We start from the raw sequence: 13,565 nt of genomic DNA on the forward strand, positions 1-13,565 counted from the left end.
TTCCGTTGCTGAGCGTGCGCTGCGACGGCGCCGACCGGCGAGACGTCCGCGCGATCGAGTGTCGCACCGTTGAATTCGAGACCGCCTTTATTCCCGTTTTGGGAACTTACACCTCACTCCCGCCGGAGCAGCGGGATGAGAGAGGGAAAAAAGGAGAGAAACGAGAGAAGGGTGGCGGGGGGAGGGTGAAAGATCGAAGGAACGCGGCTAGTTTTGAGAGGATCAACTATATAATAGTGTCGCGCGTAATAGCGTAGGTACTTTCATAAATCGTCTTTAAGCCTGTTCGGAGAAGAATAGAATAGAATAATGTCGCTCCGCCCGGCACAAAATAATAACTCCAACGGCGGAGTCGCGCGCGCGCGCACGCGGCCGCGTCGCGGGGTGTAAGTGTGTGAAATGTTTGACGTTGCTTCCCATCAGCCGTAATATTTCTCGCATTGTGTCGAGGGCGTGGTTTGAAATATTAGAATCAACTTCTCCCCCCCTCCTCTCCGCGGCAGTCCTTTCTACCCTTCTCCCTTGTTTCTTTTTGTGTGTTTTCTATATCTTCTTTTTTTCAGCGGAGGCGTTGTCGCGTGTCGCCGAGCGAAGCGGCGAATTTTTCAGTTTCACGCGTTTCCTCCCTCTATCCTCCCCACCCCCTCTCTCTCTCTCTCTCTCTCTCTCTCCCTCTCTCTCTCTCTCGTCGCGAGCGAGAAAATACCGCGCGGTTTATTATATCGCGTTCATCGATCCCGCCGCCGACTCTCACGATCATAACAGGGCACCGTGCGGAATATTTTATCGTTTCGTTAGCATTATTAATCGGAAAGTTATACGATTTAAAGCGCTCTCGCGCAAAACGCGCGCGCGCGCCGTGCGGCTTATTTACCGCGGATTAATTTGCGACACATTTCTTCGCCCCTCACCCCCCCCCCGCGCGCTCGCTTCTGTCACAGTCGATGAAATGCACAGTGTTCGACCAAATAGCCAAAAGATAGAATTACATATTCAGCGTGCGCTCCGCAACGGCGGCGGCGATCGACTCTCGCCGCGCGTCGTCGCGAGCCGCTTCCGCGCGTGCGAGGAACGCGCGCGCCTTCTTCTTTCCGCCCGACGAACGCTCGAGGGTGTGGCCGCGATTGTCTCGAGTGTCTCATCTGCTTCTCACAATTTTCTCGGAGTGACGAGTGTGCGCGGGAGCCGCGGCCACCGCTATGGAGAATCGTTTTGATGGGGCGGAGGAGGGATCGTAATGCCTTGCTCGTGGAAAGAATTTCGTGGGTGGGCCGCGCAGGGTTGAATGCAGATAAGGGCGGCCGTGCCACTTAAAAGTCCCATTAAAACGATCGACTCGAGTATCCCGGCGATCCCGACGGCGCAGGAAGAGCAGCAGAGGGTCAGAGCGAGAGAGAGAGAGAGAGAGAGAGGGAGAGAGAAAGGGAGAAAAAGGGGCGGGGGAAGAGAGGTCCGAAAGCGTGCGTTGATGCCGACCAGGCGACCCTGCCACACCAAGGATACTTTTCGTACATAAAACAGACCCTCCCGCCAAGCCTTTTCTTGCTTAACGACATTACCCAACGGCGCGGCACTTCATCCCGCCGTTGGAATTTATGAACACCACCCTCCCTCCCTCCCTTCCTTTCTTCTTTTCTCTTTCGTGCTCGGAGTGTCCGGTTTTCCCGAAAAATAAGCGTTCGTATGTTCTGTAGGGACCGTTCTCGGGGTCCCGTCTCATTTTTCATGCGCGTAACTCGAGGCGCTACCGCTCGCGCGCTCGCCCAGCGAAATGGAAAATATTTTCTACGCGCGCGCGCTCACGCCCTCGCCAGAAACGGTCGTTTACACAAATCAGTAGGGCCCCGCGAGGACACGAGTTCATTCGAGCCCCAGCCGGAAGAATGAAGATGAAATGTGGCGTCGTGCAGACAGAGCGCGGGTATACGCGCGGTGCCGCCGCGACCGCGCATAGAGGGGTTGCGCGAAATTTCCCCCTTGTCGAGAACCCCCGTCCTCCCTCTCTCTCTATCACTCGGGGCTCGGACATATTTCAAGATTTGTTATCTTCCGCGTGGCGACCTGCAGAGTCGGTGCTCCGACTTGCACGAGGGTGCGTGGGGTGCGTACAAGTGGATACAGCCGCGGCTCGGAATAACGACGAATTCTTCTCTCGGCGAGGCAATGCGTTAAGAATGGCGGACATTTAAAAGGGGCAACTGATAAGGAACACCCTCGAGGTGTGTGTCTCCGATTTCGATGAAATTTGGCATATTTGTAGAGTAGCCAAAAACAAGAGACCCATATTTTTTATCGGCAATGGTTGAAGTTTAAGGAGTGAAACTGTCTTTCAAAATTTCATCCCCTTTATGCTATCTTTTGCTATCTTTTGCTAACTATTGCAGATGGGAAAAAGCTTATTCAACAAAAATTGTACGGCTTTTTATTCTGTACAATTTTTGTTTAAGAAGCATTTTCCTATCTTCAATAATTGTCGAGATAGCATAAAGGGGATGAAACTTTAAAGGGAGGAGTTTCATCCTTTAAACCTCGGCCATGGCCGATAAAAAAATATGGGTCTCTTGTTTTTGGCTATTCTACAAATAAGCCAAGTTTCGACGAAATCGGTGACACACATTTCGCGGATATTCCTTGTGAGACTCGTCGGAACGCCGCGCGCTCGAACTTCATATTAATTGAACAGCTCGTTGTAAAAATACGACGCTCGCGGGCTCGAGCTCGAGAAGGCTTCCTCTCGCGCGCGATAAAATCGCAGTCGACACACAGGTTACACAATGTATATTATACAGAGACTGCGCCTTCTCACGAGGGAGCCTCGAAGACACGACGTAAAGGACAGCTACGCGCCCCTTCTTCCATTGTCGGCACAGGCGCGCGCGCGCGCTGTCCTCGTCTAGCCTTCTCCGATAGGAGCGAAGCTGGGTGAAGATCGAACGCGCCTGTGGCACAGGCCATCCTTTTCAACCGGGTAGTCTTCGCAGCTTCTTGCGCTCGGTCTATGTAAATGCGTCGACGGATAAAACGACCAGCGTCTTCATATGGAAATTACACTCACGGCGCGAGTTATATTCGTGTTATTGATTCACCGGTTAGTTTAGACCGGGCGCGATAGCCGCGGATGAATAACAACAACGAACTGAACTGGTGGAAATATCGGAGGGGGCGATCGGCGACAAGCTTCCTCGACTCGCGAGGCTTCCGAAATATTTACTCGACGCGACGAGCGGCTCCCGAATCTGCCGGTCGGAATTTAGAAACGCTGATGGGTGCGTGCGACGTACCGGCGTTCTCTCTCTCTCTCTCTCTCGCTCTCTCTTTCCCTCGTGCTCTCCAGAAATATTTTTCCGGAAATATCAGGTGGAGTATATATGATTATAATAAACAAAGATTATTGCCCCGAGTTCGCGCTGACCCATAAAACCAGTTTGTCCCGCGTAACAGCGAAAAAAATAAAATACAATGCCGGCTGGCACCTCGGAATATATACAAGCGATACAGCGCGCCGTTAGACGTCGCGAGGACGCTCTACAAAGTTCCATCTTCACGGATTTGCCGTAATTCCACTAAATACCTGGCTTCCGCGCGCCGAGAGGAGACCTCCCCCTCTCGCGGTATTAGCGCTCGAGTTTCATGACTCTGCATCATTTTAAAACTGATAAAAGTCCCTTTCATATTTCACCTGCCCGCGCCCTCGAGTCGTATTTTTTCCGCCGATCGATAGCGTATCATCGTCGTGCCGAGGTTTCACGCCTCCTTTTTCTCTTTCACGCGAAATTGAACGAATTGATCGATAATACGCTCGTCGGAGCTCGGTTGAGCGAACAGTTTGAGGGACGCTCCTCTCGAGCGAGAACGAGCGGCCCTCGTAGCGTCGTGCTCATTCTTCTTTTCTATTTCTTCTAACGAAACGACCTGCTACTCCCTGCCTGCCGTCGAGATTGCCTTCACACAGCCGAATCATGTATCAGACTCGCGCGCGCATACTTATGTACGAGACGCTTGATTCCACGACGACGCGCATATCCGCCGTAGTTGGCAGGGACGCGCGAGCGATCGCGCGCGCGCCTTCGAGATTCGCGATCTTGATCGAACTGTCGCCCCGAGGACGCGTGCAGCTTGTACGCGCAGATTTCCCGAGATGACGATACAGCACGTAGGTACACGTCGGGACGTCGTGTCGCGAATTTTCCTCGTCGGGGATTTAGCATAATTCCGTTGGCTGGGCGCCCCGGCTAGGGCGAGGGAAACGGACGGCGCGGGGGTGGCGTGTAGGTGGCGGCGGTTGTGAGGACGGTGACGACGGTGGTGGTGGTGGTGGCGGCGGCGACGGTGGCGGTGGCGGTGGCGGCAGCGGCGGCGGCGGCGGCGGCGGCGGCGGCGGCGGCGGCGGCGGCGGCGGCGGCGGCGGCGGCGGAGGTGGCGGAGGTGGTGGTGGAGGCGGTGGAGGCGGTGATGGTGGTGAATGTGTCCCCTCTCGTTTCCTCTTTCGCTCTTTCTCCCTCGCTCGTTCAAGGCAGGCATGACAGCGTGTGGGTCCATTTGGTTCTCAGTGGTCGCTATGGTAACCTCGACCACCCTCTTCTTCCCTCTCGGCATCCGCCACCCGGTTCTCCGCTACTCGGTCCTCTCAAACTCTCTCCCTGCCTCTCTATCTCTATCTCTCGCTCGCGTTCACCCTCGCTTTCTCTCTCTCTCTCTCTCTCTCTCTCTCTCTCTTTCACCTTTTCCTCTTTCCTCCCTTCCTGTTCCGCTCACTTTCGATCCTTCGAGCGCGCGCACACACACACACACACTTTCTCTCTCTCTCTCTCTCTCTCTCTCTCTCTCTCTCTCTCTCTCTCTCTCTCTCTCTCTCTCTCTCTCCCGCCCTCTCTTCTTTCTGCCGCCGTCTCTTGCTGGCCAACTCGTTTCACACGCGATTCTCTCCTTCCTTCCCGCGTATGTATGGCTGTGTGTTGGCAGGCCGCCGTAGCTCCCTTTCCCGGTGGTTGTCGTCGATCAGACCGCGCCAGTAGGCTAAAGGGTTAACGGCCCTCTGGACTCTCCCGTGGCTAAAAATTGCAGCTACCGTTGGTCAACGTTCCTGCGCACGGAGCGGACTCGGCGCGGCGGGCGGCACGATTCCGATCGTCGTTGTCGCACGAACACGCGTTTTCGAGACGCGAGATTTCCCTCTGTTTTATATCGCACGTGCCGATGCAGAAGCGAAGTGAATTTATTTATGGCCTCTGCGGTTTGGTGTGTGTTGCGAGGAACTCTGGTTGAGGCGCGCGAAAAACGAACGAGACGCACGGAAAATCGCGTATCGCCTCGCCGCTGGCATCTACGACTCTTAGTCGAGGGAAAGAGAAGCCGGGCGAGAGCGAGACCGAAAGTTAAATAAATCGTTTTAAACCGGGGAAATATAAATCGCACGAGCAGAGAGAAGCGATGTTTGAAGGGAGGAGAGAGACGCGTGCGTATGCAAGCGAGATAGATTTCTTTCCCTCCCCCCTCTCTCTTTCTCTCTCTCTCTCTCATGGACAGAGAGATTCCTATATAAAAGCGAGATTCGGTTAATTGATTCAGTACAAATCCAATCGCGCCATTAGGGCGATAAGGGATGCATCATTCGGGGAATTTATCGCCACTAAGAATCACACGCGCGCGCGTGCGCGCGTGTGTATGTATATGTGCAGAGTACGAGAACTTACATCCATCGCATTTAGCGTGTGAAACAATCGTTCTTTGAGCCCGATCGAATCGCCTGACTGCCGGCGGGCGCGGCCGTTTGATCGAACGAACGACACACAGCCGGCGCACAGTGGATCGAAACTTCAAATTCTGTGGACGTCGACTAAAATTCTGTTCGGAAACAAAATTTTGTGCAGGAATAAGTTTTAATGAAATTAATTTTTATAAAATATTTTACTTATAATATTCTTGTATACCATTTTGATAATAATAGTATTGTAACGAATATACATAAATATATAGTGTTCCTATTCGGTTTCAACAGCTAGCGGCACGTGAAGGTAAGGAACAAGCTAACCTTGAGCAAGTTATATCAAATCTTCTTGCATAAATTCAATTAGTAAAATATTTATTATATATTTTTGAAAATTTTATGATTAAACAATCTGTATGAAAACACAAGAGAAAATTGCAAGACTGGTGGATTTTGTAAAACAAAATTCGTGAAAACAGCCCAGGATAACAGTACAGCATAGAGGTTCTTCGCAAATCCTTCGATTACATGTGTACGAATAGAACTGGATTAAACGAAAGGACTATTCGAAATTTTGCGATTCTTTTTCAATCCGTTGCAACAGATTGAAATAAATTTATGTCTTGTTTCATACCTATGTGACGCTGACTTGAAATCAAACAGAAATATTTAAAATTCAATGAAAAAAAATATTGTTATAAAAATATTATGGAGATATAATGGAAAACCGAAATTGTACTGAAATTTTCATTACAAATGATTTCTGGGCGAAATTCTGTCTCCGAACCGAATGTTCATTCATATACAATTATGTTAGATGGTTAATAGGTTAGATGGTTTCTATCCACTATACGATGTATAGGAGAAAAGATCGCACAAGATCGCAGCCGAAACCTATACGGTTTTTTACTATATGAATGATTTTCTAAAATCCTATTTAGTAGATCTTGGACAAATATGAACATTTTTTTAATTATTCAATAAACATGTATGAGTTGAATTACGATTTCGTTCTAATTCATCATAGAGAAAAATGCATAAAATATAATATAACAAAATCTAGCAACGAATATGATAAAAATGTTCTTGAAGAACCATAGAATTGTGTACCATAAGGTAGACAAGGATCGATAATTATTTATACGAAATACAGCGAACGCGAATGGACGACTTACGCTTAATACATTTTACTTATCATAGAAACTCGAGACTTTAGACGCTTACGGTATCTATATTACTCATTACTCTATATTTTCTGCATTCGGATCATATATTAGAATTATTTTACAATACATTCTAGTAGACGAAGTTGTGAAATTCGAACTTTTATTTTGGGCTCGACGTCCACCTTTTTCACCGATTTTCGATCCACTGTGCGGCGCGTCGAAAGACGCCCGCGGGAACGGACGGTGGCGATCGCCACCGAGGAACGGCAGAATATCGAGCGGCGACACACGACTCGAATTCTACGCTAATCTCAATCGCGAACGTCGCCAGAAAGGGAGCCTTGTCCCGCTTGTGTCGGCATTTCAGCGCGGTCCGATCGGCATGGCGCGGCGCCGCGTCGCGTCCTTCGCTGCGCGCCGGCACGCGAGAGCTCCGTTTTCGCCCTTTTCATCCGCTGTCGTTCCATCGCACACGGCTGCGCGCGTGTTGCATGTCGGGGTCGAGGGAATTTCCCTCAAACATGTGTGGTCTGTCGTAGCTTGCCTCTGTTCGTCTCCAGCGGTGCACGCGCACGCGGTTGTCTAAGTGCAGACGCTGCCGCGCGTTCGTAGACTAATCAAATTTACGGTCTCATCTCTCGGGCGCGCGTTTCTGCCGGTCCATTTAGCGTCTGTTCGCATCTAACTCACGGGCGCGGGGCGGGCGCGAGGGGAGGCTAGGGGCAGGGAAGCGTTCGAAGTTTTGCGGAGGATCGAAAGGACGGGAACGCGAGGTGACGCGCGTAATTACGGCTCGCCGTTTTCGCTCGCGCCGCGCATTTCGCCTTTCCTAACGCTTTAACGGCCGCGTTGCGTTCGTAAGCTCTTGCGCCTCTATTTGCCGGCAGAAATTAGTATTGATAACGGTTAAATTTTTTCCGCGGAGGAAAATATTTACTTTCGTGTTTTATAATAGTTTCCGAACGTGCTGATTTCAAATTCGAGGTTGTTGTTGCAAAATTCAAAATGGCGAGTCAAAAATAGCGGAGCTGAAAGTAGTAAATCTTACCCCGAGTCAAGCGGGAAACACACACTCTTACACAAAGGCACGATGCACAACGCATAAGGAAATAAATCGGAATCCTCATTTCTATTGCCACGCTTGAAATCTAATTTCTAAAGCCACGCTCTGATTGGTCCACTTCCTTATGCGCTGTGCATTATGCCATTATGTAAGAGTGTGTGCTTCTCGCTTAAGACTCGGGTTTAACCGTAAGCTGATTAATCACGGGACGGTGTGTGACGCTTCAGTTCTCGGCGACTAGTAACGCGCGAAAACGAGAGAAACCGCCGACTTGCACGGCCTGCTGCGAGGATTTCTCCGTGAGTTCCGCGAGACGCGGCTCGATTCCGAGTATTTAATCGAAAAGGCGATCGATACGCGATACTGCGGCGCGGAGTTTGAGTCGCTCCGAGTCACCGGATCGACAGGGGCACGTCAGCGGGCACAGCAGCAGCGACAGCGGAGACTCGTCGTCGTGCCAAGCACGACCGGTGCCACGATCCCGCCCCTTTTCACTTCCGGTACAAGGTGCGCTCCGGAGCACACACGCCGTAAGCTAGACGGTAGGCGGATCGATAAGGAGACGAGTACGAACGAAGGCTGCTCTACGCCGAGCGCGCGGAGAAGAAAGAGGGACGACGACGGGGTGCCAGAGGGTGAGATCGAGAGAGGGATGATGGAGACGCGCGGCGGGGGATGGAAACGCGGCCGACGGAGGAGGGGGAACGGGGGAGAAGAGAGAGAGAAAGAGAGAGAGAGAGAGTGAGCGAGTGAGCAAGTGGGAGGGGGGGCGGGAGCAGAGAGAGAGAGAGAGAGAGAGAGAGAGAGAGAGAGAGAGAGAGAGAGAGAGAGAGAGGGAAAAGTCCAGGTCGGCGGAAGAAATGAATTCGAAAAGGGGTTATCCGCGCTATTCCGCTTGTATCTATAGCCGCCGCCTATCGATCTGACGGCATTATTGCTGCAGAAAGCAGCGACCTCAAATTCAGCCATCTGTGCCGCGAGAGCACCGCCGTTCATATTTCATCGCGAGCTGCTTGTGTCGCTACCACCGTCGAGACGTGGCAGCCGACGCGAGCGCGCTGTATGCATCATTCGTTCCTTCTATCTCGCGAGCGTTCTCGTCGCCGACGCCATCGTCGACGTGTTGCACTTCTTCGCGCAGTCATTACCTGGCTGACACGCGCGGCCGCGAACGCGACGAAGCGGGCGACTTTCGATCGCGTCTCGTCCGCCGCTTCGACGACAATGTAAAGCGCGGATTTCTACAGTTCTGTACTCGGCAATTATCCTCCGGATACGCGTTCATCGCCGTTTATCACACGCGACAGGGGAGAAGAGGGAGAGTCGCCTCAGAGAGAAAGAGAGAGAGGGCTTGTGCGCGCAATCACTCGCGAATGATTCGCGGAATGGGCGGACCGGGCATCTTGGCCGTCGTGTACGCGGCGAGGGTAGAGTTGCCGAATCCAAAAGTTAAAATTACCGGACATTTCTCCTTTGGTGACAAATCCAAACCGGGCTAAACCGGACAGAAATAATAATCATAACGTTACATTAAATACAAAATATTGACAAGAATTTATTTACAATATTAATTTCCATTATTAATAAAACAATTTTATACACACGATTTGATTGAATAAAATAATAAACTATCGCTCTTTTAATATATATGGAATGATCGATCGACAGATCATCTACTGGATGGATGGCTTTTCGCGGCGCTCGATCGATATGTAGGCGCTTGAAACGGAGAAACGTTGCTAAAATCTGAACTCTCGTTCCATCGACTGGATATAACTTAAAAACCGGACATATGACGTCCGGTTTGACTTATTAACCGGACACTTCTGGACGAGACTTCTGAAAACCTGACAGTCCGGGTCAAAACCGGGCAGTTGGCAAGCCTAGGCGAGGCTGATAACGAATTGATACAGAAATGGAAGCGCGCGAGCGAGCCGATGATGTATACGACAACCGGGCTATAAACACGCGACGGCTGTCTGTACTTGCTCGATAGAAGCGGCGCGTTCGCTTCCGTGAGACTCGGCCTGGCATTTTCTCCCCTGGCCCCGGAACCGCTCAGTCTATAATCTCGTCGTAACCTCGTCTTCTTTCGCTGCCCGCGAACGATGACGTCCCGGAGGAATATCCGGCGCGTTCTCGGCAGCGCGCCTCGTTCCTCGGATTCCTCGCGCGGATCCTTTTCCGCCGGCTGATATCCGCGACTCTTCAACGCGCTTCCGATTCGCACTCGCCCCCTCCCCCCTCCTCCTTTAGCGTCTCTTTTACGTGCTAGCGGCTCTACTTGGAGCCCGAGATATTTCTCTGCTCTCGTGGGGAGGAATAAGAACCGCGAGAGTTGCTCCCTCCCTTCTTGCTTGCTTGCTTGCTTGCTTGCTTGCTTGCTTGCTTTCTTTCTTTCTCTCGCCCCGCGTATGTCTCCTTCTTTAATATCGCGGCCGAGTGTGTGCACGCGCACGTACGCATCGTAAATGCGCTTTCTTGTATATTAAAGCATTAATGCCGCTGTGCGCCGACGACCGAGCAACTGCAACATCTGGTGTTCGGGAAATTCAATATACGCACGCGAGGAGATCTCGCCTGTGCGAAACCCGGTAGCAACACTCGCGGGAGCAAATGCGGCCGCGGTTAGCGCGCGGATCTTCCACGCGGGTCTCGCCTATTTCCGGGGTCGCTTCGTCGTCCATTAATTACCGCCGGTCGAATCGACCGAACGAGTCGACCTCGAAAACGGCCGCGGATGAGCGGCACAAATCGTGATTGATCGCGCCTCTTGCTTCCGTCGCCGGGTCCCGTGCGGATCGATTTCTCTTGGCTCGGCTTCTCCGCCGCCTCGCCCCCCCCCCTCCGGCGCGCCGCTTCTTCAACGTCGTCGACAAAAGTGAAACGAAGGTGGTATCTGAGATGTATCGTTATCCGTTGTGTCGCGCATGCGAAATCGAGCTCGTCGCGAGCGCGCGCGTTTGAGCAGCCGTCTGTCCTGCCGCTTTCGGCGGCGGCTCAGGTCGGATGGAACGAGGGGGTTAATTCGAAGGTTAAAGATTTGGCGCGACAGGATCTCCTTTCGGAGTTATCCGCGCGCTCGCCCGGCTCTCGCTCGCGCAGCACGCAGATGGAGTTGTTGCTGGCAGGGGCCACTCTGCCTATATAGGGTCTGCATTATTTATGAACTTGCTGCGCCGTTGATGAGAGCGGCTCTGTCTCTCCGCCATCTCTCTCTCTCTCTCTCTCTCTCTCTCTCTCTCTCTCTCTCTCTCTCCCTCGCTTCGGTTGATGCGAGAGCCTCGTATAGCGCGGGATCACGGCGATTCGTCGTGGAGCGGAACAAATCGCGCGTGAGCGAATGGCCGCTCGCATCTGTCGGCCCTCGTAAATAATTAAAACGTGCGTCATCCACGCGACACGCGGCAGACTTGCCGGGCATATTAAGCAGGCCACTTGGCGCTCGCTCGACTTTCGGCGACGATGAACTATCGATTCGCCCGGAAACACTACGCTGGGAGCGGCCGGTTGTCGCGTAACGCCTCGGAGGCGAAATTTATTTGCACACACGCGACACCTCGGTCAGTGAAAGAGAGGATTTCATCCTCGAGGAGCTCGCAGCAAGAGCGACAGCATTCAAATAATCGGAGCCAAGAGCCGAGCGCAACTATACACGCGTTCCTTCAACGTGAGGCGCGACTCCCCGAGTAGAAAAATTAATAAGGCTCTGGTAAGGGCCTGATTATTTCCCCCTAACATTAATCGGGCCCTAATACGGATAGAAAGACGGATAGAAGATACGGACAGAAGGGCCCTACTGAAGATGTGTAACAAACGGTTTAACGGATCCTTATAAGGCAATATTATGAGAGCCTTATGAGGCAATATCAATATGAGGCCTTATAAGGAAATATTTTTATTATTGCTCGAGTAAAAATATTCGTTTCTTTCATTCAAAGAAATTTAGCTTGTAATTTCTTTATTTCTTTATTCTAACCTTGATAGTATACGACAAGAGTTTTTTATTTTAAAAATGTAGCATACTTTTTACAATAAAATTTAGCATTCTTTACACATAAAGATGCTGCTACTGTTTTTATTAAAGTCTGCTGCATCTGAAGACGAAGGCAATGCTAGAAAAATCCTTAGAAGAGACTAATGAATACGGCAACTAACAAAACTAAGAAAATTTGTTTTTAATTGCAGTTAAAAAATTAAAAAATCTTTAAAAGAACCAGATAGAGCGTATTTACTAAAACAATAGGAAACTATGACAATTTTATTACACGCTTCAGATCTTATTAATATTATGTAACAAAACTTGATTTTGTATATCTAAAGTAACCTCTTTTAAAAGATCCTTCTGAGGCCCACATCAGTTTTCCATGTTAAAGCATTATTTAGTAAAATCTACGGCATAAGTCCCTAAAAACTCTTTCCAAAGTTCTTCTTAGCTTTCCCTATTAAACCCTTATTTCATAAAATCTAAAGTATCCCTAAGAGATCCATCTCGAGGGGGGGCCTGATGTGATAATAATGAGGCATCCCTCTTTAAGGCATCCTACTTTCAGCCTTATCACGGCCTTATGTTTCATGAGAATGTCTCTAACAATTTTTCGCTCGGATCGTCGTCGCTCGCGTCTTCGCCCGCCGGACGAATTTGCAAGCGGACGATGCAAGTGCCGTTGCGAAAACCCGCTCCGACGCGGTCACGATGAGGGACAGCGTCGGCACGACGATCGATCGATCCCCGGCCGGTCGGTCGAGAGGCCACACGTGAAGATCGCGAAGCTACGAGTCGGAGCCCTCCGCAGAGGCGCGCACCTAATTCCGCGCGGGATTTGCTAATCCGGGGTTGCAGAGTCGGTCATTATTTGGTGTCGCGTGATCTCGGGGGTAAAGCATCGCGCACGGGGCGTATCCCGGGGACGCGCTGTATTTATCCCCCGATATATCAGCCGAACCCCTAAATGCCCGGAAAAGCTCGTCCGGACGAAACTAGGCGCGTATGGAGCGCCGCGGAGTCACGGAGCGACAGCATTTAGCCGTAACACGGCGCTATCGATTTTTAATTCGCTGAAAAATCGCTTTAAGCTGCGCCGATAACGATAGAAATATCTTTTGCATTAGCAGCCGTTTGTCTGATTATCGAGGGGATTAAATCGAATTGAGACCGCGCGCGCGCGCGCGTCGCGCAGCCTCACCGCCGCGCTCAATCTCTTTGATCGCGTTATCAGTAATGGCTCTCTCTCTCTCTCTCTCTCATCGACGCGGCACTTGACACCGTCTGAGAGTTCTTAGCTTTTCGTTTTATGCGATTTATTCGCGTCCCTCGAGCGGAACGGGTAGACATCGACATCTCACGAGACAGCTCGAGTGTGCGCCCTGGGGCCCAAAATGGTTTCGACACTCGTTTTTTTTTTCTTTTTTTCAACGCAATTCGCAACGCAACAGATGTCCAATGAGAGGATCCGACCGCCGGGAATTTTGCAGAATCGAGTTCTCTCATTGGCTGCGTTCTCAAACGCTCTCGCGAAAGCACGACCAGGCTTGAGGTCTGCTCGGTCATCCTCTAGATCGAGAGAGTCACACAGTTCCCGAGAACTCTCGTCGGCACATTGTGTCGTCCCGATCAACGCGAATAAAC

At 51.0% G+C, this 13,565-nt stretch overlaps 1 protein-coding gene across 2 annotated transcripts in view; it reads right to left on the reverse strand.

Moving 5' to 3' along the window:
- The window catches only part of Ten-m (teneurin transmembrane protein Ten-m), a 787,615-nt gene that overhangs the window by 303,596 nt on the left and 470,454 nt on the right, over positions 1–13,565 (reverse strand). The gene's annotated exons all lie outside the window — the stretch shown is intronic.

The sequence above is a fragment of the Harpegnathos saltator genome, unplaced genomic scaffold (assembly GCF_003227715.2).
Source record: "Harpegnathos saltator strain DR-91 unplaced genomic scaffold, Hsal_v8.6 scaffold562, whole genome shotgun sequence".
NCBI lineage: Eukaryota > Metazoa > Arthropoda > Insecta > Hymenoptera > Formicidae > Harpegnathos > Harpegnathos saltator.